The sequence below is a fragment of the Lepidothrix coronata genome, unplaced genomic scaffold (genome assembly GCF_001604755.1).
Source record: "Lepidothrix coronata isolate B3197 unplaced genomic scaffold, Lepidothrix_coronata-1.0 Scaffold112, whole genome shotgun sequence".
NCBI classification, from domain to species: Eukaryota; Metazoa; Chordata; class Aves; order Passeriformes; family Pipridae; genus Lepidothrix; species Lepidothrix coronata.
Genome location: NW_016690292.1, coordinates 33765 through 59580, shown reverse-complemented (window position 1 = coordinate 59580; position 25816 = coordinate 33765). Strand labels below are relative to the sequence as shown.

The window sequence follows — 25816 nt, the reverse complement described above, 5'->3', positions numbered from 1 at the left end:
CTCTGTAGGTGTGTGCGTGTGTGGATACATGTATAGCCCTATATATGACTACTTTATATATAGATATGTCTGTGTGCTACATAGGAGTGCTCAGGTTTTAGGGGCTGAGGAGCACAAAAACCAGCTGAGCCCTCCAATGTTTCTGCCACAGAGAGATGTGCCAGTAGAAACCAGTTGCCTGCTGGTTTTCCTTGGCCAGGACCAGAGGCCCAGTCTCCCTAGTAAGGAGGTGTCTCTGCCATGCTGCTATCACTCTATGCAGGACCAGAGGTGCTTAAGCCCAGGTGCTCATGTTCCCAAATCCGTGGTCATGGCTGAGCTCCTACTCTCCAGCCCACATCTCCCCCTGACATGCTGTGCTATAAGCTGGCTTTCCCAGGGGAGGCTTTCAGGTTTAGGTGGTGCAGCTGGGCAGTACTCAGTGGGTATCACAGTCAGCTGCTTTCTCGGACTTTCCCGCACGGATGCGAATGTCAGGCTCAGGCGGCTCCACACGGATGTAACGCAGGCACAGGCCGCAAACAACGCGCTGTGCCATTTCCACATGAGCAAGAGCAACACGCGTGCACACTCACAATAAACATGTCACCCTGTTTCCATACAGACAAACACAATGAGTGCCTATATAACCACACACGCAGAGACGCACACACGCTCCTCTTCCAGATTCCAGCAGGGCTGCGAGTTTTAACTATCTAAATTAAAACCAGATCCTATCCTCCAGTGGGGAGCTGCCAGGAACTCGTCCTTTCCCCCCTTCCCGACTTTTCTCTCCTAAATGCATTGGGGAAAAAAAATACATGCAGTTCTCCAAAGGGGCAAATGGTTTCTCAGCATGCAGCGAGGTTGGGGACGGGGGTAGAGGGACATAGCAAGGAGGAAAAGGGAATGCACAGAATTACTTTCTAGTGGTAGAAGAATAAACAGCTTAAATTAATAAAGTTGAGGCCGAGGAGAACTATTTGGAGAGTGTGGAGGAAGTCAGGGATTAGTGAGAAAATAGGAGTGCAAGAGCAGGAAATAGTGTGGCAGTGCAGTGGACCTGAAGGGTGAGTGGAGGACGGATGGATGGAGAAACTTGACTGGCACAACAGGGATGAGAGTAAGGAACTGAAGGGCTGTGCAGCTCTAAGTCACAGCACTGCTGAAAACAAGTCACCTTCTGTGCATCAAAATCTGCCTTGGAAGCAAAAATCTCTTCCGAAAAGGATGCAACCTATTTTGAGGAGTGGGTTTACTGATGGAAATGCCTCCTTTGTTGTGAGGCAATTGTAGCAGAAATGAAAAGGAAAAAAAAACAACAAAGAGGAGAAAGGGGAGCTCTGGGGCATGAGGATACCGCCTACCCTACGAGGGGACACCAAAACTCCCAGCCCCACAGTCCCTGTCTGCTCACAAGCCCCATCTGACAGCGCTGCTGTCCCAGCATGGGCAGCACCTTTGAGTGACAGCCCCGGGCTCCAGGCGAGTTGCTGACTTGATGACTTTTTGCAACTGTCGGAGAAGATTAGCAGATAAGCACACAACAGTTTTTATTATTCCAAGAGGCAGAAGACTTGCCTTAGTGAGCGGTAACAAATACGGACATTCACGACCAGGATTAGAACAAACTGCACTGGTGGGCAAGGGCCAAAGGCAGCACCGAGCTGCAGTGTAACCCAAAACCTCCACAGCTGTTTTCATTTTCCTCCCTTCAACACAGTCCCTGTGTGGTACTTCAGGGAGAATTATGAAAGTGGCGTGTAATTCAGAGAAGTAATGTCTTTTTTTTTCCCCCCTCCCTTCTCTCTCGCTCTCTTTTTCTTGGAGTAATGAAAATTGCTGTGGTAGATCATTTTGGATTCAAGGGAAATATTGGACTCTGTTTTCCATGGGTGAGTTAGATAACAATAGATTGAAGTGGGTTCTGTGTTTGAAAGGTCCTGCTGCTCTTGCTGCCACTCTCCATCGCAGTTTCTCACTCATCCCTCAGTAGTTAAAATCATAAATGTAATTTAAAAAAAAATGAAAAGAAGGAGGTGAACATCTTAGAAATGTTGGGCCTTGTGCAAATAAATGTGGAGTCTTCAGGGACCTTGGTGGCCTGAAAGAGACTTGCTGCTTTCATTACAGTACAAAGTCTGATCTGTACAAATCCCCACTCTGGAGAAGGGGATTCTACTGCCATGAAACCCCGCTGGCTCCCGCTGGAATTTTGATGGGAACTGTTTAAAAAGCATGAGGCCACATCCTCTGCTGTATCCTGGTGATTCACACCAACCAGGAGGATGCTCTGCCTATAAGAAAAAAAGATGATTTTCTTTCTAGAAGACAAATCCTCACCTCATCTAATGCTCTTTGCTTTGCTTAGGCCAGGAGAGAATTTAGCCTTCTCATTTTTAAACAGAATTGATTACACTGTGACTCCTCTGTCCTATTGCTGGCATAGTTTTCCAAGGGGTTGTGCACTTTTTCGTTAAAATCTCTAAATTTCACATGTAGAAAAAATCTGAAAATTTTTTCTCCATTCATTCAACTAAAATAATTTGTTTAAAGTATTTTGAGGCCTTTCCTTTCAATTTTGAAGCTTTAAAAAAAGGAGGAAAATTGAACATATTTAAGCCAGAAAAAAATGCATCTTAATTGTCGAAATATTTCAATCCAACTTTATCAGAGATCTTATATTAAAAAAATAATAAAAATATTTTAATTTTTTTATCTTCCCTTGATCTTTTCCTTAAAAAAAACCCCAACCAAACAACAGCCCAAGCTAATATAGCACCATTTAAAAAAACCCAACAATAAACCAAACCCCCAAAAGCCCTTGTTTCCACTCCAGGAAATACTTCACCTCTAGTGAATATTAGGAAGAAGTGCTGAAAAGTTATATTTCTCGCCTGAAATTGTTGGGATTGTTCAAAAACCTTAGATAGCTGTTGCATCTTGTTATCAAATTCTGTTGGTCCTTCCTTTAATGGGTTTCACATGATTTTTATTCAACGAGAAAATAACTCAGTGAGCGACTGGAAACACTTAACGTGTATACCCTGACACATCTGCACATACCATAATAGACACATGAATTTAATGCTCAGTTGATTCAACGCGGGGAGTGGAATTTAGTGTCAAGTCAATTAAAATATCCTGTTCCCACCCCCAGCGCCCCCCCCCTTGTTTTTTTCCCCCCTGAAGTATTTATCAGGATTGCTGCATGGGAGGTATGTGGTGTGGAAGTTGTGGGAGTCCTCAGCGTGCTCCACTCATGACGTGGTGTTTGTGCAGCGCAGCAGTGAATGTGCTCGTTCTGCCGCCGTAACCCCGTATTAAAGTCACCACAACCGCGCTAACGCGACGAGGCTTCGGCAGAGCTCTGCTGTGCCGTGGAAAAGAAGGACAGGCATGATAAAAGGATGCTCACACGTGGTGGTTCCCGCATTGTCCTGGCTGGGCTCCGGCCGGGCGGTGAAGAGGCGAGCTTGGCTATGCGCGCGCGGCGGAGACGTGCTCGCTGCAAAGCCCGTCCCGCTGCCTCGTGGAAGTCTGGAAGGCTACTGTAGCTAAACAAAAAAGCGTTATAAAACAAACTGTTATGAGCGGCAGATAAATATAGCGTGAAAAAGATTAATGGTTAGGCAGCTGGGGCGTAGAAACACACTGCTTTCTGTCTTGACATGAGTTGTTTTGTTTTTCCTACAAGCTTATCCATAGGTCTGTTGCCTCCTGTCTGGGATTTTACGCCTGCATCCCAAGGACTTCAGGATGAGGACTGTGTGTATCTAGCTGTTGATAGAGTGTGTGGCACTGTCGTGGGGCTGGGATACACTGAGCAATGTGAGGAGTGTGTAGAATACATAAATCCTCTATTTGTCAGTAATAAGGGGGTCTAATGCCAGAGTTATTACAAAGGCAACATCATTGCTGCAGTAATTTTAAAACCAGTTTTGGTTTCAGTTTGAAAAATCAGCAGAGCTCGATTCTTGGGCTCCTACAACATTCCCTTCAAGTCAATGGATTTTCCTCTACTGATGTGTGTGAATTTTGGGTACAGAAATTTATTGTTAACATCTGCATCCAGTACATCAGAAAAAACGTGGGGCAAAGTCTATCTAAAGGCGAATATATTTGGATGCATGCATAATTTTTTTAACCAAGAGGATAAACAATTGCAATGTTTTCTATTGTTTTTGTATTTCTTCCAGTGTAGGCAACCTTTGCAGAACAAAGAGGTCTTTGTAAAACTAAGTCCTTCAGTATGTGAATACTTACACATGTCCTTCACTGTTTAACTGGAGGCAGGAGGAGCTTAAACCTTGGAGATAAGCTTGTATACCAGTCTTTGCAGAACTGGACGTGATCCTGCACTGTGCCAGTGCAGTGATCCCAGCACACCAAACCGTGTCTGGTTCACGTTTGGGGCCAGTCCTGATGTATAATTCATACGCGACATTTTATTAACTGGCAAATTTCCCCCTGAACCCGCCCCCGCAAATTCTCTAGACTAAAGGAAGGAATTTGTTGTGTGGTGGCCTCTTCCCCCTCTCCTTGCCCATTTTTTTATGACTGAGGAAACCCTTTTATTGTATGCGAAATAAAAGCTTGATGTGGTCTGCCATTTTTTAATTTACCGTGGTATTAAATACAAAATGTATCCGCTTACAGAAGGTGGGTCATGGCTTGTGGTTTGGTGTTGATCCAGTGCCTGTCGTGACTGGTTGTAGGGGGACAGGGAGAAGTTAAGGGCTTCTCCAGGGTCTGAGCAGAAATTAGTGGGGTGAAGGTATGAGAGCCTTTACTCATCCCCTATTGTGGAGTTTATCGTCTCTATAATTTTTCTTGTGTTGTGCGATGGCTGCCTTGCAGTGCTGCAGGATTAATGCCGTTCCCCTGGGCTGAGGGTGACAAAGTGACCCTGAGTACCAGCAATAAGTGAAATCACCAGGTCAAATTCTGTTTTTTCAGTGGAATAAAGTGCAAAAACCCAAATCAACTGCAGTGGTGCGTGTGAAGAAGATGCTGTGGATGACTGCAAGGAGACAGTACAGCTGTCTTCTTGCTAGTAAATAAATCTGTGGTTCCTCTGAGGAAGGAAGGTTATGTGAACGGCTGGGATGCTCGTGTGGGGTTTGGGAAGGCACAGGCTCATTTTGATGCTGTACTGTTCTGCCTCCTCATCTTGGTTTTGCGTTTGCTAAATGTCGTGGGCTTGTGGTACAGCGCTAACGAAAATCGGATGAAGAGGTCTGGACAGCCTGGGTGCTGATGGGTCTGTCTCCATAAAGTGCTATAAATAACATTTGGGGCTTTGAATACAAAGATCTCTGACTCCAGAAGGCAAAATAAAAGACATGAAAGCATCTGAAACACAAAATATTAGGGCTTTAGCTTTTGAGCGATCTTCCTTTATACTGTTCCATTGTCATGAAACCCCTTTCTGACCATGGTTAGACAATGTTAGAGATGGCGAAACTGCCTTTTCTGGGAAAAGGAAGTTTTAATGAAGACAGATTGGGGCTGTTTCTGCTACTGTTGTTGCTGAATTCCAGTTTTCTTTCTGGAAGGAGAAAGGAAAACCCAGCCCCAAAGACAAGCACATATGAAAAGGAAAGAGAAAAGAAGAGCAAAGCCAGAAAACAGCTTCTGGAGCTGAGTCATGGTGAGGCCTCCATGCTGGAGACAGGCAGCTCCCTGCCTCAGCAGCTCCAGGAGAGCTCCACCATGGGCAAACTATTTAAGGCATTACTTTTTGTTGCCTTTTTGGTTGCAGGCTCAGAAATCCAGCTGCATAAATAAATAGCAATAGCAATGTAATCTTGGCTGACTAGATCAGATATATATATATATATATATATATATTTATACATAGCAGGCTAGGGAGAGAGAGAAGAATTAAGTTAAAGAAGGAACAGAAGACACTGGAGACAAAGGGAGAGCAGAAATGGGAATCAGGGCAGCACCTGGCATGTGCCCAGAGGTGATGGAGAAGGAAACATTATCTAGTCCTTTCCGGGCTGGATCTGGTCAGTAGTCAGGATGGGGGGGCTGAAGTAGCAGGATCTCAGGCAAAAACTTCAGGAAGCATTAGCACTTACTCAGGACCGATGGGAGTTCATCTTCACATCACTCTGGAGTGATGGATTTTTCAAAGGGAAGAATAAACAAAGCAGACTCTTTACATTGTTCATAATGTAATCTTGATTACATTTATTTTTATTCACCTCTGAAAATTACTACAGAATAAGAGACTCACACTCTGAAGCTTGCATTGATATAATTACTCTGTAACTAGTCCATAGTCATGATTTTTGCCAAGTTCTTATGTATGAACAATCTCCAAAATAGATATTCTGGCAAAGCCGTTAATAATTATGTATCAAAAAAAAAAAAAAAGATCTCAAATGTCTTGTCTGGTTGATACAGTATGTTTAGCACTGAACCATTGCTTCGTTAGTTAAAAATGTGTTTCAGGCAGCACAGGCAGTCTCTACTCTCTGCCCAGTGAAAGTGCTCCAAAACTTTCACCAAGACATAGACACAAATAATGAGTGCTGAGGCCATCTTCTCTTTGCTGAAGTACTTTGAAGCAACAATCAGATAAAGAAGATCAAGAGGTGATGGGAAATAATTAGAAGCTGTTAAGCTGGCTGTTACCTGGGCCCATGGATGCTGTGCTGTTCATGTCATTTCACTTTGGAAGGTCAGACTCACCAAAATAATTGCAAGCCAATCTCAGGGGCAATTATTGTTGTAACAAAATATCAGGCCTGTAATTTTCTTCATGAAGGGAAAGGGAAAAACACCATTTTGACTTTTTGCTGGTAACAGCATTTAATGGCACACAGGCAGTTTTTGAGGCAGTTCCTCCCTCCCTCTCCAGTCTTTCCTCCCCTCAGTTTCACAGACCATGAGGTTTCCAGGACTTATCCTCATCTAGTTGAGGTCCACGGCAGGAGCCTGCCCAAAAACATAATTGTTCTGGTCGTGGACATGGGTGCGCCCCTTGCTCACCTAAGATGAGATGGTCCAAATGCCCTCCTAGATGAAGGTTTAAATCTCTGTCATCCGTGTTCTCTGTTCATACTGCTGGAGTTTAGCCCACTCATGTGGGAGGAGGTGCTGATGCTGCCAGTGTTCAGCAACTCATTGACCAACCCATCCCAGGCTGTGAAACAGGATCAGAGGTTGCTCTGATCAGCAATGGCTGGTGGAAGCTGGGCTGAGACAGAGGGTTTGAGGTGCCCTTGTGCCCCCTCCCTGAGCCTCTGGTCACCCGATCCTGAGACTCTTCTTTCAGGACAGCCCCTGTTTGGGCATGGCTTGTCCCCTGGGGGTGATGTGGGTGAGCCCAGGTCATGGAAACAACCACTCTGTCCATGTAACTATTGTTGTATCCCGTTACCCACATCACAGGGAAAGTTTCCAAAGCCGAGCATAAGCTGTGCATGTGCAGGAGCTGTTTCTAAAACATAAATAGTGTGGCCATTAGCTGAGGCTTTTCCTTTTTTTGTTGTTGTTGCTCAAAGACAGTTCATATTATGTATTCAGTGTTTTTCAAATTAAACCATTATTTGTCCAGAGGTAGCCAAAAATGTAGCCAAAAAACCACCTCTGATTATTTTTGACCTCTCTAAGGCTAATAATCTGCTAAAACGTCTTTAAACCATCTTAAAGAAAACAGAAACACCACTGCTGACAACTCACATACCTACTTTTTAATGCAGTGTTATTTTAAATGGCTGCGTTTATAAACCTCTAAAGACTGAGGTTTGTAATAGAAATGCTGACAGATCCTTAACACTCCATCCCATAATAACAAAGTTTTGAGAAAGAATGGGGCTGTGGACACCACTGTCCCTGTTAGAGAGCTGGGAATTTCTTCCCCTCTTGTTGATTTAACTCGTGTAGCCAGAAAACTGTTTTTCCTGTGGATTCAGGGTGAGGATCGAATCGAGATAGCAGGACCCAGATGTTGTTATGGAATGGCTGAGAAGCTCAGCTCTGCCTCCATGATGGACTGTCCCCACCAGAATTTTCCCTTCTACATCCCCATTGCAAAAAAACTCACAGGAATAATGATGGGAAGGTGGTTTGGGGAGCTCTGCACAAAATGGACCACATTCCCAGCTGATGCAGATCAACTTCCGAGGTCTTCTGACTGTAGCCTCGCACAGGGAGTTTAGGGAAAGGTGTTAATCCCACAAAACTGCAGCATCTCTCAGGGACGGGTGCTTTTCAGACTTGCTCCCCACATAAGAAGCTCCTTATATGCAACTGGGTGGATATCTTTATCCTGCTCTCTGGCCTGTAACACTCCCTGAAGGGGAAGAAATGCTAAATGAGATTTATGTCCTCGGGAAGCAATGTGATAATTTGTGCTGTGCAGTGGCGAGGGGATGCTACCATATCATCATTAAATTAAGATGTGCAGGCCAGATGTGAAATCTTGATAAGGAGCTTTATAGGGCAGTGTGGCTCAGCTTGTGATTAACTTCACCGGCAGAGCAAGGAGAGCTGCAGGCAGCACAAAATGCCTCCATGTCCTCAAGTCATTATCTGGCTCTGATCGTGGGTTTATTTGATCTCTGCACCCTGTGATCTCACCCTTGCTCACCCAGGTCTCTCATAAAGAGCACCCACATACTCTGAAAAGTCCAGGCTGCTTAGAAACACAGATGGTGTGGTTTTGTTCATCCCACTGCCGTCAGGCTCTGTTTCCGAGGGTGTTCCTAGGGAAAGAGAGCTTTTGGAATATTGGTTTTCTTTTCTTTTATTTTTAAATCTGTCCATCTGGTTCTATCTCTTTTCCCTCCACAGAACTGGTAGATGTACACTGAATTTCTGTCGGTTTTATTACTGGACTTACAGTGCCGTAAAAAAAATAAAGGCCGTGGCTCAGGGAATGCAGGCAGGTATCTACACAGCGTTTGTCCAGGCACCCTGTGCATCGCTGCATCACCCTCCAAATTTTTGGTATGCCAGGAAGGAGAGCCAGGTACTCACAGGTACTTCACTCTGTGTAAAACCCCAGGAAAAGGGGAAAAGTTCCACAGAGCAGTGGCAACACCTGGGCTGTTCCTCCTGCAGCATGTCCAGGTCATGGGAACAAGCCTCCCCTGTTGTGTACGGTGGCTCCCAGCCCTGGGGTCCTGGGTGTTTGAGAAAGTCACAGATATTTCCACTGGGCTCTGGGTTTTTATGAACAGTGTGTGGCACAGATCAGGACAGACCAAATGAAACTGGGGGTTTTATGCCTTTGAAGATCACAGCCCCAGCTTTTTCTCCGTGTTTTCCCATGAAAAGTGGGAAGCAGCTCCGAAAGCTGCAAACAAGCCCTTGTTTGTTTTGGGCTTTACAACGAAGGGAACGGCAAAAGCTAATGAATTAACAGCCTCCCAAAAAAACGAGAGAGAGAGAAAAGTGGCACTGGAAGAATTCGTTCAGATATTAACTTGTGTCATTCTCCTATCTGCAGGGAAAGCACAGCATCCTCAGACCCATGGAAACCACAACACTGGGCCAAATCAGGAGCACATCTGTACATCACCAGTGTTTAAATGCAAGTTTTTCTTTTGCCATAAGCCTTTAAGCACCAAAGAGCAGAGGACTGCTTTTAGCTTGTTTTCCTGTAAACAGTGTCAGCATCACGACTGCTGGCGTGTGATGCCAAGCTATAATTTCAAGGATCTTGTTTATAATTTTGCAAAGATTTCAGCAGCAGGGCTGTATTTTTGACTATGTCTTCGGCTTGCCTCGCCACAGTCAAGCAGCTGGGATCACTGTATGTGTGTGTGGTCAAATTTACTGTGAAGCGATTAGGGTATTAAACAAAATGAAATAAACATGTAAATCTCAAAAACCATCTTGGAGTTGAGGTTTACTTCTATAGAAAGAATACAGATGGAAAAAGTAACATAAAATTAAAGACATTCCTAATGGCAGGCTTTTTTTTTTTTTTTCTCCCGTTGCCACTATTTTATTTTCAAGGAAAATAAATGCAAGGAAAATAATTTCAAGGAAAATAAATAGAAATTACATTTTTTTATAGAAAAAGTCATACGTCTCTAAGGAAAATGTTGTGGGATAGCAAAGCTTGTTTTAAATACTTTTATTGCTGTATGTATTTGTGTACTTGTCCATGTGACTGAAAATATTTAGGCAGGAAGAGAAAGAGAAGGAAGCTTTTATTGATTTTCTTTTTTGTCTTTTTGGTACCAAAAGTCATCAGCTACAGTCTTGGCTGGCCAAAAGTGATTTCAGCAGACTGACAGGGATCTGATATGATCTAATCTAATCGATCTATGGATGAGAAAAGCTTTTCTTTTCATGCCAGTTTGTTTGCTTAGCAAAAATGTGACTCCAAGAATGGCAGGGACCACCAGGAATAAAGGAAATATCCTTGAAAAGTCAAGTCCAGTTTTCTTTTGCTTTCTTTGGGTGGCCTGTTAATGATTCAGGTTTAATGAAGGGATTGGATTTTTAGTAGCACAGCTTTATCAGAACATTAATTATTTGTGACTCCTGCTGTTCCGTAGAGGACAGATCTTCTGCCTGGCATAAATTTGAAACTCAGTGTCTGGCTTTATTCTATTTCTGAAAAAGAAGTCCTCAACTTTCAAGTTTACCATTAAAGGAGGTTTCTAAATCCCTTTTGATCTTAGTTGTCACTTTTTAGCTCAAATTTCTTTTAAGAAAAGAAAATAAAAATATGTTTTTTATTTTAATGTTTGTTTTTAATTTGTTCATTGTATGGCATGTTATCTAGTGAGCAGATACATTTGAAAAGGAGAAATAGAGTTTCTCCCAAAAGAAAACTCAAAACATTTTATTAAAATGCTGAAATTTATTAAAATGCTGAATTATTAAAATTTATTACGATGCTGAAATTAACATTTTTTATTTTCTCACAACTTTGATTACTGCTTTGGTTTCTCCAAAATAAAATTCCATCTAGGTTTGGAAGCAGGCAGATACTCTCCTCCTTGCAGTTCCTATATCCACAGGTTAAGCTTTTCTGGAAATTGATAAAGATTGAATCTTTTTTGTTTAGTAGCATCTTTTTCTCTGTTATGCACCTCAGGGATCTCAAAGTTCTTCCAAGACATGACTTTTCAAAGCAAGCTGGTATTTTCTTTTCTGCCTTGACAGTTTTCTGGGCTGTAGATCCTCCCAGCTATGCTATTTTTTTGACAAATTTCTGCCTCCGTTCTGCTCTCCTCCCTGTTTTTTCTGCCAGATCTCTTACTTGCATCAGTGCTGTATGAAAACCTACTTGTGAAACATGTTCCTTGAGGTTTTTAATGAGATTTTTTTGGCTTAGACATGCCAATGATGGGCTCAGAAGAGTCTTTGGGTCTGATCTACTGCTTTTTTCTTTTCATCTTCATGGAAAGCCCTCCCCTTCTTGTTCCCATGCAATAAAAGGAGGGACATCTTTAATAACATGAAGTTAGGATGAAATTAAAAAAGAGTAAACTGGTTTTGTCATATATAGAATAATACATTCAAACTTCCTGGATTTTTTTTTTTTAATTTTCTTTTTTAGGAAAAAAGAAAAGATTAAATTTCTTTATTTTAAACCCATTGTTAATGTTGGATCCTTAATGTGCCTCTAAGAGAAGTACCGAAAATAGATATTAAATTTCATCTTACTGGATATGGGCTTGTTTATATGAGTTACCTCCCACAAATCCTTTGAAGGGAATCTACGTCTCTTCAGCTTCTACTCTGGCTTTTTTCATGTTCTTGCAGTGGGCTATCTTATATAGATGGCTTTGGTCAAAAGGTCAACAATTCTGACAAATATGTGTTGCTACATAAGTTGCCCCGGATTTGCATTTTCTGATGAATGAAAATATATATGCAGCCTAAATTTTTATCACAATTTTGGTACAGATATTTAAGACAAGCACTTAAAAAAAAAAAAAAAAGCAAAAGTTATAATTTCTCTTGCTATTTTGGTCTGATGGAAAATAGCCTGGCGTGTCAAATATGTGTGTGAATTCTCTTTGAGTTATCTTGGACCTCGTACCCAGCCTTTGGTGGTTCTTTTGCCTTTCTCATTTTCTTTAAAAAAATATTTTAACACCTGACATTTCTGCTGTTTAGGCATTGAGACAGTGGTAACTTTTGAACTTTTTGATATGCTGGATGGAGGGAATTCCTTAAATTTCTTTGGTTCTCAAGTAATTTCATCACTGCTGTCTGTCCATCTTAAAAAGATTTTAGGTCTCAGCTATAGCAGCCAGAGTTCAGAAAAGGGAAAGAAGCGAAAGTCTGAAGTCTGGGCTTGAAGCACACGGGTGTCTTAATAGATCTGAATCCCATTTTCCCTCTGGAATTGATCCAGCCTCATTTCCATAATGTCCCTTTCACTCATGCTTTTTCAAGAGGAATATTTTGAATATGAATATTTACATGTGTATGCAGTTTTCAGTAACACTTGCAAATGAAAAATTCGGACTGGCATAATGGAGAGAATTTTTTCTGGAGAAAATTAGCTCCCCCTTTCTTCAGCCTTGGATATGAATTTTGCGATCTTGTGACAATTTGGGAGTTATTTAGAAGTCTCATTCAGTTACTTGGTTTTGTTTCCTTTCCTTCTTTTTCCTAACGTTTTTGCTGCTTTGTTCTCTGAGAACCAATTGCACTGCAGTGACTTTTTTTTCAGGAAAAATCAAACACAGGCTTTAATGGGAAAAAATGATAAAACACATTTTAACAACCGAGGGAATGTTTTGGGGAACCCGATCTCCTGAAATTTCTAGGTTAAACTGTTTTGGGTACACTTGAATAAGTATCCATCCATCTCTCCAAGGAGTTCATCCCCTGGGGAAGAAGTGTAGCATGTCCTCTGAAAACCACTTTTGCCAGAACCTGAAGCTCATCGGTGCTAGTTTAGGATTTGGTTACAAACTCCAGTGCAGGTGCACAGGTCGGCAGATGCTGACAAATGGATTAATTTAGCTTCGGTCAATGTGATGTTTTTTCAAGGGAACACAACAAGGAGAGCTCTAATACCTGTGTGCGACTTGGGGTAAGACATGAAGAACAAGGCTGTTATGTCTAAAATCAGGTTTCATATTTTAGGCTTGTTGGAAGCTAAAATTTATGCTGACATCTTGGGTGATTCAGGGCCACATAAATAAAAAAAAAAAATTTCTTCCTCAGGGGAAGGGGTTGTGATCTATGAATGCCCCAGTTTTGTGCTGTTCTGTCATGGGTCCCTTACTTACCATCTCTGCTTACTTACCATCTCTTACTTACAGTCTCTGCTTAGGAGAGATATTTAAAAATAAGATCTTTGAAATCGTAAGCATCAAGTTTATTTTTTTTTCTGGAATAAACCAAGTGCTGCTTTCATTCTGGTTGTGTTGATTAACCATGTATTTGGTATTCTCCATTACATACTCAGTGTCTAATAGACTAACTGGTCTCCAATGGACTACTCGAAATTAAATACATTGAGGCTTTCCAATTAAATATATTAGATATCTAAACAATATTGCAGTAATATTTTCATGTAGAGACGTGTCAGTTACTCAGATCCAAGTCCAAGCAGATAATTTATTTTATTTTGTTGTTTATCCTCTGTCCTCCCATCTTCCAGATTTGTGTTCCTGCAGAAGATAATCCTGTGATAAACCACAGACTTAAATATACATAAATAAATATATGTCTTTACCCCTAGAGAGATCAGGCTGTCTTTATCTTCATGCAGAACTCTGTTTCCTCTTTCTCTGCCCAGATATCCATCCAGATAGATGGGTATGAAAGAACTTAAAATTAATTTACTGTTCTGCAGGAATTACTGAGAACTGTGAAAAACATGCTCCTTGTAATAAAGAATAAGGCTTTTGTAAGCCTTTCATGTTATAAGCATATGAAAGTGTGTATCAGGTTATTTCAGGGAATGGCAAAATGGATGAGCCAATGTGGAGAACATAAACTCCCACTTTTGCAAATCCGGAATCACTCTCGTGTGGTGTTGGTCAGATCCGGGATAGATTTGGTCCTCATCTATTAAAAATTTTATTAAAAAGGGCAGCAAAGCGTAATAATGGTAACAGAAGCGAGACCACATCTCTGGTTTCCCAGCTACCTCACAGCACATTTAATCCAGGAGGATGCCATGTCATCCTCTCCCGCAGCACAGAGGCAAAGCAGATCCTCAGCAAGGGAAAAGACATGCTGAAAATATCTGCCTTACTGTCGTACTTTGTACCTTGTGACCCCGCCGTTACCAGACTCCCGCGGCCTCCATTGTCTCCTGCCCTGCTCCCCATTGTTCCCTTGCAATTGGAGATGGTGCACACAGCATGGGTTGATACTGTTCACTGCATGACATAATTTAGGTCAATCAGCATCAGTTACACCATCTGGAAAGGGAATGGCTTCTTAATACTTCATCACTGGAGGTCTCAGTTCCCTGCATACAGTGGTCTTCCTTCAGCGAGTAGAACACTGGTAGCAAAGATCTAGCAGGGAGCTGTAGTCATGCTTCAGGGTTGGTTTTGTGGGCTTACAAAAGTTCAGGAGCCCCAGAGAGCCACTTTCCCCATCAGTGACCATCCTCTTTTTCCGGACTTTACATTTTCAATGTGCTCCTGCTGCCCTGACTCTCTAAGCCCAAACCTTTCTTTCCTCTCCCACCCCCTGGATGGAATTTATTTGACAGTCCTTGTGTCACTTAATTTTGTTAGTAGATTGGGATGGAAAGTTTATAAGACAGCAATAAAAGGGAGCAGATTATTGCTCTTGGGCAGAACAGGGCTTTAAGTGGTTTAAGCGAGGAGGGATCCAGGCTCTGGCTTGTGCACGTTATGCAGATGCTAAAATCATTACCACCATATAAAAATATACCTATAAATTTCCACTTTTGCATTTTCTTGCTTCAGTTTACTGTGGGCTGTGATACCATTTTCCACCAATTAGCAAGCCCAGCAGCTGTTTCATCTCGCCCTCCACTCCCTCCCTAGTCCTTTCCATGGCTTTTTCTGCTGATGTTGTGCCGTGCTGGGTGTCTGCAGGAGGCCGGGCTGGACTTTCCTCTCCAGCTCTGTCAGCAATTCATCATCCTGCTGAGGAATGAGTTATCCCAAATGAGATTAATCCTGCTCATCTCTGCTTCCCTCTCCCTATCTTTGTCGTGGCTTTCTAGCAGCACTGCTTTACCAATAGACTAAATTAAAGAGAGCTGTCTGGCATGAGCAGTGACACCATCACTAGTTACGGCTCTCATGGTGTGAAAATGGTACACGGCAAACAGAGGGTTGGGCTGCCAGCCAGAGCAGGCAGAGCTGAGGGACCTGTGGGACCGATGAAGCCTCAAATATGGTTGGAAAATGAAGATATTTTGAACAGATAAGTGTTTGCTTAGGGTTGATTTTTTGGGGGGGGATGGGAATATTGAAAAACCTTCTCTTTCTCTCTTGATTTTCCCTTCATCCTGTCTCTTTGTTTCTAAAATAACAAATGAGACAGGAGAGAAAAAAATCTCCTTACTCCTCTGTACTCCTCTTCCCTCCTCTGCCTTTTTTTTTTTTCTTCTCCAAAAAGTAAACAGAGAAAATCAAAAAGAGTATTAAAAGAGGGAAGGGAGAATATTTAGAGAATATCCAGAGAATAAAAAATTGGAATGAGAAATTCAAGAAGTTTAGTAGTAATTGCTGGAACAGTAACATTAAACTGTGTCTCTTCGGTGTCCTTTAGCTCTGTCTCATAATTCTGGGTAGGAAACAAAAGGTGCAACCGCAGCCAATGGATTTTCTTTTCTGTAGCTAAGATCACTCTAAGTAAGTTCAGTTTTTCAATAACATGGCTCCTGTTTTACCTATAAAGTAATATATGCTGTTGGCCTTGTCAGATGCCTAGATCAGGATCAAGCCAGTGGTGCCCCTGAGGAACTGAAATGTGTTTTGAGTTGGAAAGGATGACAGTACTTTAAAAACCTTTTGTGAAAAAAAAAAAAAAAGGCAGTATTGCTTGGAGTGAGTTCATTGCCTTGGAAAACTCATATTTTGTAGCTCTCTAATGAATCCTCCTACCATAGCCCATCAAAATCTCTGGTAAAGAAAAACCCCAAACAAATGGAGTTTATCTCTTCAATGACAGAAATGTTGCCTGGAATGAAATTCTTCCATTGTGATTTTAAAGATGCTTTTAATTACCTGGGCAAACATCCACTCAAAAGTAGCTGGTTTATCACCCAACAGTATCATCGAAGGAAATGCTGTCACACATCTGTGAAGTTGCTGGTGAAACATCTTGCTAAGCACAGATTTGTGCTTTGTGCACATGCATGACCTGCAAGGATGTTCTTCTATGGACACATGGAGGAAAACAAGAGTAATGTGTTGCTGCACACGTTAGTGGCAGATGTATGATATACCTCTTTGCCACACCTAACGTAGTACCTTAGGAGTTACTAAAATCAGATCAACTTTTATTTTTCGTTTACCAATCCTGTATTTCATTGAACAGAAGCTTTCTGTTAAACTGAAACAGATGATGTTTTAAACTAATACTAATTGATTCCATTCCCGGAGTTCACAGTGGTAGCAAGTAAAATAACTCCCTGACCCTGCCGGTAAATTCAGATTTCAGACTGTGCAGAGCGTTTTGACTTCTCTTTTCCTTTTGCAGTGTCCACACAATGCTGTGTTGGCTCCCAGCATCACTCCCCAAAACACCATGCTGCTTAAGAAGCAGGTTTTACTGGGATGCATGAGATGTAGGCAAGTTCCCAACCCCACCAGGGAGACCCTGGGGGAGTTACTTCATCGTTGCTGGAGTTCCCCCTCAGTGTAGTAAGGATAAATATGTACTGCCTCATACAAAGGTAGGATGAAATCCACCAGTGATTATGAGGGGCTTTGTTACAGTGAGGCCTGTATAAGAGTCACCTCATATATCTCATTAATAACTGAGGTTCCCTCTTCCACAAGGAAAGGAATCGGGTGCTATTTCTTCTTTTCTTTGCTGCTGGTAATATAAACTATATTCAACACTCCAAAAAATACCACCTAAGCCCTCTCAAAAATGTAAGTATTGGGGATGGTTGCCTTGGTCGGCAGAAAGGACCTCTAATTCTTTCAGCCAACCACTTCATAAAAATGTGAACACTAATGCTGGGAACAAAATCTCCTTGTATTATTGAGGTAGGAAAGTCGAATGTCTCATGCTGAGAGCAAGGGCTTTGCACTCTCTAAGGGCTGTGCACTTTTAGTGTTTAAATCAGCCTCTCTCCAAAAGCCCCCATGCTGGTTTGTGGGGTGGGCAGTCTCCCACTGACCCCTCATTCCCAGCTTGGCTGGGGACTAACAGAGGAGGATCAACCCCATCCCTCTGCAGTGCATTTAGGATGTTGGTGGGCCACCCTGTAAGAAACATCTTCTCTTTTAGAAGTTAGTAATGATCTGGGACATCAGGAGATAATACCAAACTTCACACTGCAGAAACGGATGGTTTACTGTGAGCTGTCTGTCTGCCTGACCATGCATTCCTGATCTTTCCATTCACATCCAAACTGGTAGCAACATATCTGCCTTCTCTTACAAGGTATATGCTCTTTAAGCTGTTGGTATGTCCAGCTTTCCAAGCAGGGCTCTTTAATGGAAATGTTGACAGCTTACTAGGAGCTCTGATGTCAAAACACATGTCTCTGAAATGGTACTGGGTATTTTTTTAACTATGCAAATGGAAGCAGTTAAATGCTAGAATGAGCACCATTGGTTCTTTGTGGCAAATACAGTGCAGATCTTAGCCAAGGAGATCTCTTTGAAAAACCTTGGTTTTATTACTGTCACAAATGAATTCCCAAATTATTCTTCACTCCGAAAAGGGGCAAAAGCATCTTTCCTTCACGTCTCCAACTTCTCTCCACTTCCACACACACTTTTTAACTCGTAACCTCTGGATCTACTTGAATTGATTTCTATAGCAGAGATTGAAAGTTTCAGTCAGAGATGTTTGATGAAAGAAGAAAAAGGCCTGGCCTTAATTTAGGACAGGTTTGAAAGAGAAGCAGAAAATGTGGGTACCACAATGGGAGCATCTGCTGTTGCAGGTGTATGTCTGTGTTGACTTCCTCTACTTGAGGAGCATGGAGGGGGCAAGAAGACACATTGCCTCTTTGAAATGCAAAGTGGCTCATCTTTGGCAATGAAGGACTTGTGTTCTGTTCATTAGAGGAACCAAGTACCTTTTCCCTGGGAAATGAGTGAATTCTGCTGACCAAGGGACTGCCTTTCCTGAGGGACTGAATTGGATATTCCATCCCTGTGGGTCGACATGAGTGCCATACAGCTGGGCAAGGCTTGGAGGGAAGCACCAAGGGGATCAGGCAAGGAAGCAGCAGGACATGCTGTCACAGCACTGAGTGGCTTATTTTTGTGCTGGCCAACACCAGCCCTATCACTCAGAGACCTCTGTTAGCCTCGTGGATGCCTGAGCTCCCACCACTGAGAAGGGGAAGAGCCTTTCTGCTGGGTAATGAGGGAGCTTGGGTGATTACAGCCCTGCCAGCTGTGTCCACAGCTGGGTGGCACAAATCCTATTGAAAGTGTCCTAATTATATTATAACGTTACAGGCAATTAACTTCCCCTCTTCCACATGCAGAGATTTCATTGACAAGCCATTTCTATTTCTTTGATGCTCCCTTGGTGTTTGCTTTTGTTCTCTTTCCAGAATGGGGCCTGGATCAGGCCCTTTGGTATTAAATATGCCTGGCTAGAAAGTCCTCAAATGCATCAAAACAATCTTGATCAGTGGAAAGTTTTTGACATGGAGCTGGATTTTATAGTGTGCATGTGTGCCTGAAGTGTTTCTTCTGTGCAATGTTCAAATAGAGGGTTCATTTCACTTTAAGATCATAAAAAATGGAGTTATTTAATAGGGCCCTTGGTTGGGTAATTACGAAGCAAAGGAAAAGCAGACAATCCACCCAGGGGGTGTGTGTGTTTTTTCTTCAGTGGTGTTAAATACTATTTGGATTATTCACTGAATAAACATTAAATAATGTAATTTGGAAACCAGGTCCCATTAGGGATTTAAATGTGTAGTCTGTCACTGGTAAAGGATTAAGATATTAGTGTATTAATGTAATATCAAAAGCTGTGGATTCCTTCTGTGTTGCTTAAGTGCTTTCTGATCAAACATATCCGAGTAGTTTGTTGGGTTTCTTTTTTAATTGCTTGTTTCATGCTGTAATGAAAGTGATGGTGGATATAGCACAGTGTTTGAGTTTGCCTGCTTAGCCTGCAACTCTACAGAAAAGAGCCTGTGAATCTAATCCACCATAGTCTGAGACTGGAGAAACTTGGCACACCCAAACCTTCACCTTTGTTTGCAAAGAGCCCATCACGCTTTGGTAACGTAAAACCCCCTTTCGCTGCATCTCCCCCTCTTCCACTCCTGCTCCTTCCTCCAGTGCCACGTGAATAGTGCTTTACGCTTTGGACATTTCTGCTATGTTTCATCTTGGAGGTTTCTTGGGACAAGGTGCTTCTACAAGGCGCAAACAACGATGAGTAGCTGTGGCTTTTCAGAGATTCAGAGGCTTTTGAGTCTGACTCAATCCTATGTTGAGGCCAAGACTGGAAGTGAAGTTGGGAGGCTCTGTGTGACCCTTCAGGATTTCAGGAACTTTTCCACCTACAGTCCATTTTGGAAATGGGTCTTGTATGAGTTCAATGTGTGAGGCTATTTCTATCCCTGTGCAGAAGCTTTCAGCAGGTTAATTGTGTTTATGCTGTTAGAGGTGGAAAATATGCCTTGGTTTTGCAATAATCCCTAACATTTACACCCTGGAGAATTTGCAGATGTTGATTTTCATTGACCAGTGAGTCCTAGGTGTCTACAACAGCATCACCAGAAGCAGGCTCTGCTAAAATGAGCTCCTGGGTTCAAAAGTGCTTCTTCTATCGTGTGTTTATTCAGTTCACCTGAAATGGCCATTGCTTTCCACTGGGAAAACCCCAACAGCATATATTTTGGAGGGGAGTCCAGAGACAGGAGCATATCAAGCCCTTCTTAAGCAATCCCTTAATGATTTGAGCACTTCGGATTCCTTTTCAAGTGACAGACACTTTACTGCTGAAGGATGGTGAAAGAGTGGGTTTGGCAAGTTGGATTGGCTTTCATCCACTCAGCATCCAGGCTGAAGAGTGTATTAGCAAGGCAAATATAAAAAGAGTATGTGAGAAAATATAAAATTATACAAGAAAACGAACCAAGACAACAATATCATTAGAGACCCTGAACACGTTGTAATGACGATGTTTTGTGAGACAGGCAGAAGGTGCTGAGATTTATTCAGCAGTGCTTTTTAGTAAAGACAGCTAAGCACAAAATGTGTCTGTCACAGAGGCATTTCCTCATGAAATTGCTTTTGTTATGAGCTGAGCACATCCTATTGGCTTCTGAAATAACACAAGGCTTAAAATAAAATGTATGTGTTTGTTTAAGCTGTGTCAGTGGTGAACTTAACTAAACAGCTCATCCAAGTCAAAAAATGTGTGCTCTAAATCTGTAGACAATCAAGCATTTTATTTTTGATAACCAGTCACTGTTTATTGTAGTATACAGCAGTGTTTTAAAAAGAACAAGAGTGTTCCTGCTCACTGGGTCAATTCCAAGTACTGCATTTCAGCAAATGAAGCAGGAACTAGAGTTAATGAAATTTGCAAACAAATCCCCATGGAACCCCGTCCATTAAAAATTAGCTCTGAATTAGATATTACAAACAGTACTGGAAAATGGTCTCTGTAGCTATTGTCTTGAAAGTCCTTGGTGTAATAAAAATTTCCCATTTTCTGTAAAGGAGGGGGAAAAAAACAGAGTAGCTGGAAAACACTTCAGTTCACCTAATAGGAAAATATAATTCAAATATTCATAATGATTCCTATGGATGAAAAGAACATTCTTGAATATTATTTTGGAAGCAAGTCAAAATATGCACTTGTCGTTACTATGGCAATGAGCAAAAAGCAGAGAAAACCCCCCAACAACAGCAAAAAAACCCCACAGGTTTGAAAGGAACTTGCCATGTATGATAATTTTTATGATCACAAACCCCTTGCAGCAACCAATTTGCTGAGTATAAGTGATCTAATTGAGGGCAATCGTTGTCAGAGGGACCAAAAATATACTAGGCCTCCATTTTCATATTAAAATGCCATGGCTTGGTTTAACATTTCCAAGTGGTTATTTTAGTCCTTTTTTAAAAAACAAAAGCCTGTTGAGGATAGGGTAACTCTGTTGACCAGTATATTATTGAACTTGTTTATCTCTGGGAAATGGGACCACCTGATCTCAATAGAGTTTTTCTTTTTTTTTTTTTTATTTTTTATTTTCCCCTCTCTCCCCATCCCCCTCAACCCCCCTTCCCACCTTCCCCCCCCCCCCAATTGCTTGAAACATTTCACAATTAAAGCAGAAGAGGCTTGTTCTGCAGTTCTCACCTTTTGTCCTGAATAGCCTGGAAACAGAGGGACACTTTCCCCGTTGAAGTCTGGTGTAATTTCCCCTTGAATGGGCTCTCATGATAAGAACAGGGGTCACTGGATGGGATGGTATGCAATAAAGCTTGTGATTGCATGGTTCTTCATCATCACAAAACAGCCCAACACTCTGCTTTATGATAGCACAATTGGCACACACAATGGCCTGGGTAGAAAGCTAGAGAAACAGAGAGACGGGTATAGATACTAAGATGGAGATATCAGTCAAGCGATTGTCCCTCTTGGTGTGTTTCAAGTGCCGAAGTGTACAAGTGGCTGAGAACAGGGTCCCCAAACATTATGCTGAAAAGCAGGGAATGAATAAAAAGGGATGGCAGGAGTGGATGAATCTTGCCTATAGAATGCACCTTTGTGGTCAAATGTATAAGATAATATATAGCAGCTGTGTTATAAGCCAGCAAAGGGAATTGAACTTACAAAGCACAGGCTTTTCAATAGCTTCCCTTGTGGGAACACCAAAAGTTTAAGAGGTGGAGGAGGGCTTATTGCTGACTAACGCCAGCACTTAATAACAGTTGCCTTGCATGCTGTGGAACCTATCCTTTGGGCCAGTTCCTAAAGTCCTTATTTACTGCCCCTAAGTGAGAGCTTTGATTGAGTAAAGGCTGAGTAAAACCTGGGTAAAGGCTCAGGAATTGGCTGTATTTGAAATCGGTTGCCACGAGCCAGCATTTAAAGTGTCCAGTCCTGGAAGGGCTCACAGTTCCCCTGGACTTAATCGGGAGCTGCAAGGGCTTAGTGTTAGAGGAGATTTTTAACAAATACTGGAACTTTTTAATGATAATACCAAAACCCGCAAACATTTGTTTCTGCTTCTTCATTCCAAAATTTTTATTAAAATCAAACCAAAACATCATAAAGCAGGCCTTCAATTTTTCAGGAGAAATCTCTCTTTTTCTTCTTCTCCCCTCAGCTCCATAAATCAGTGAGAAATACTTTTTTATGAGCTCAGTCAGTACTGTGTGCGTCTTGGGCCCACTAATAGTTAGAAATTGCCTTCTAGAGATGCAGAATGAAAATCATACACCATTTTTGCTTTGCAAATCTCCATTATAACCCTTCTGGAAATCTTCTGTAGGTGGTAAGGGTTGAGGGTGGGAGTGAGGTCAAGGGAAGTGCTGGCTAGAAGAGGAGTTAGAAAACTCCTGAAGGGAGCTAAAATACTCCGTCTTTGACTCAAATAGTGAGATATTCAAAAAGGACCAGCTGCTTTTCAACGTAAACAATAGAGGAGAAAAATAGTAATGGAGCATACTGCTTTCACACCAAGGTCATGGACAAAAAGAGCTTTTAAAGTAGGTATGGTGTACTGAGCAAATTTGATTGCAATAGATTGCTACAAAGATTAGCTGAAAACTCTTCAGTTTCAGAAGTGAGCTGATAGGAAGGGTTTGTCCCAGACTAATCTCAAGACCAAAGAGAAGGTCTTACACATAAGAACAGAATGATAAAACTGCTGCATCCTCCTAACAGCTGTGCATAAAAAGGGATTGCAAGTATTTAAAGGTGTCTCCTTTCTGTAAAATCTGTACTAGTAAAGATGTTTTCTGTTCAGTGATCTACCAACCTGCCAATATCTGGTTGAAACTCCCAATTTGTCTTACAGCACAGTAGTATCTACAAATGGATGCAGCTGTAACTACATCTTTCTACTTCCTAGTCCTCTTTTCTGGCCTTTAGGAGAAAATATCTTGCCAGGTATATGAATTATGAGCCACTGGTTTGCTATTGTCATTTTTGATTGAGTGAAAGTTTCACAGATGCACAGAAATTATTGTAGGATGGCCAATTTAAATAGCTTCATTTCTCATAAGGTTCTGTGGGTGCTGAAGTCCTCTGGTAATTCTTCACCCTCGGAGAGAGGACTTTCATAGTCTGTATTTGGCTTCTGTGTCAAAGATTCCTTTCATTCATGGGTATCTTTGTCCTGGTCACCATGTTTTTTGCCTAGCTGAACTTTGAGATGGCAAGATGTCACGATGAGAAAGGTGTTGCCTTAGGTAGAAAAGAGCATTTCCAATAAGAAATTATCATCAGACAGTCTGAAGCCACTTATTTTGGGGTGGTATATATTTGCAACAAAGGATCCATAAGCTTCAAAGCCTGCAGGTGGTTTAGGGGCAGAGAAGGTTTATTCTGTTCTTCAACATGTCTGTAGCAGTTCTGCTTACAACACAAACACTAGTTTGCAGCTGCAGTAGTAGGTTTTGAAGAGTCCCTCCCAGCTTTCAACAGTTCTTATGTTGTGTTGAGCAGGAAAGAACCCTCCCCCATGTTTCTCCTCATGTCTTCACGGGACCCTGGTAAAGTGGGGGAGATCTTAGTGGGCCTTTTGACCTTAGTGCATTCCTTGAGGGGCAAAACATACATTCCCCAGGCAACATCTTCCTGTGGAGGAACACACGGAGGGTGCTAAAGATGGGGAGTGTTCCCTTTGCCCAGCACACTGGGAGTGTCTGGGAGAGGTGGATGTGGAATCAGCAGAGTGCACAGTTCATCAAACTCAAACTTTATCTTTCTCTGGAATACCTGGGAGAACATGGTGATGGATTTTTTTAAGAGGTGGTCATGTGATCTTGGCAATATATTACTGCTTTGTGCTTTATAATCATAAAGGGATGTATAAATTGCAACAATTATACAGTGTGTGCTTGGATTAATGTAATTGTAAGTTAATGTGAATACATGTATGATGGATAGAGGCTACAGTCTGTGAGAATAAATGTCCCAGTCTAAAATTGGTTAGAGAAATTGTTCTATAACAGCAAGGCAGATCACTTCTCTGGTTTCTCCTGCTTTTTCCTAGCAATGGCTATATGACTAAAATAAATTGAGGAAGGAATCAAACATACAGAATTTACATGATTCTCACTTTTGTTTTGAAGACTTTGAATTAAGGGAATCCTCTGTGATGTAAAGGTTTGTGTAACTTCCTCTTGGAAGTCTTTATGGTCATCAATTTAAACGCAGTTTTTCAGGAAAAGAATCCATTAATCTCAGTTGAGTATACTTTAAGAAACCCTCCTTGACTTCCCTTGGTTGAGGAGGGAATTCTTAGACTGCACATTGTTGTTTTACCTGCTGTTTTGTAACTGGTGAAAAATAATTTGTTCTTCTGGGAAATGAAAAGGTACCTTTTGGTCTTAGTGAAAAGTGCTACAGAAAACACTTTTTTTAGATGAGGGGAAAATTTTGTATGATACAGTATAATAATTTTCCTTGTACACATTTCATTGGGAGGCAGTCATTCATATTTTTTTGCAATCAGAGTAGCTCAAAATAGATTTCTAAAAAAAGGAGCCATAATGCCCCACCACACATGTAGTGTCTTAGACTTCGAAAAATCCTGAGGTCTGGATAACTTGTGTTCTTACCTCTTTATACATTTATTCTCTGTGGATCTGGTCCAGAGCTGACAGGGCAAAGTTGACTCCCACTGCACAGGTTGTGTTTGCAGCGTCGTGTGAAGTCAGAGCACGTAACACTGATCCCTGTACCTCAGAGGGGTGTTGTCAAAGCAAATTTTTGCCTGTGCAACATTCTGAAAATGAACAGTTCTGAAAATTTTGTTTTCCAAGGCAGTCTGTGCCCAACCTAAGCCAGAAAAGCTTTGTACTTTCTCAAAACACAGGAGAACTTTGGACCAAAGTCCGAGTATGATTCAGTGAAGAAATTACTACTGGACATGAGTTGCTACTTGTTTGTGTTTTTTAGAGACAAGTTTGAACTGTGAAAGTTGGCTTCAGCCCACAAATCTTTCAAAAAAGGAGAACATTTATATCCATTCCAAATCAGTATCTGATTATTCTTCAGGTTTTTATCATTTTTACCGTGGTAGAAATTAATTAATACAGGAAGACTTTGATCTTGCAGAAGACAATCCTTAAAACAATATCAGTGTGATGATACATGTAATAAACCAAAATGCTGCAAAATGATAAACATATATACACACAAACAGAATATTTTGCTTCATGCCATATATATCTTTTGTACTCAAAATATGTATCTAAACTTGAATCTTAAATAATACAAAAAACCACAAAAATAAGGTCCTTAAAAATATTTGGTTTCAGTAGAGCCATTTGTCCCAGAGAACTGGGATAAGTACTGAAAAAAGTATTTTAACTTACATAGACTAAATAAAAGAGAAAGCAATTGCTGGAGAAAGCAATTTGAATGGAAGATTTGGGGGGACGATATAAAATAAGAGCAGAGGAATAAAATATGGAACAAACCAAATGAAAACGTCCACTTGGGAGAGCAGAGTGCTTCCAGCCAGACCACACTGCTGGCCAGACATCATCTTAAGCAGATTATT

At 41.5% G+C, this 25816-nt stretch overlaps 1 long non-coding RNA gene across 2 annotated transcripts in view; it reads left to right on the top strand.

The window, feature by feature from the left end:
* LOC108502087 overlaps nt 1–9520 on the top strand; it is a 116839-nt gene extending 107319 nt beyond the window's left edge. For both annotated transcript variants that reach the window (XR_001876345.1, XR_001876344.1), the window contains exon 3: nt 9449–9520. This is a non-coding gene — a long non-coding RNA (uncharacterized LOC108502087). The remainder of the gene's footprint in view (nt 1–9448) is intronic.
* Nucleotides 9521–25816: the final 16296 nt, after the last annotated feature.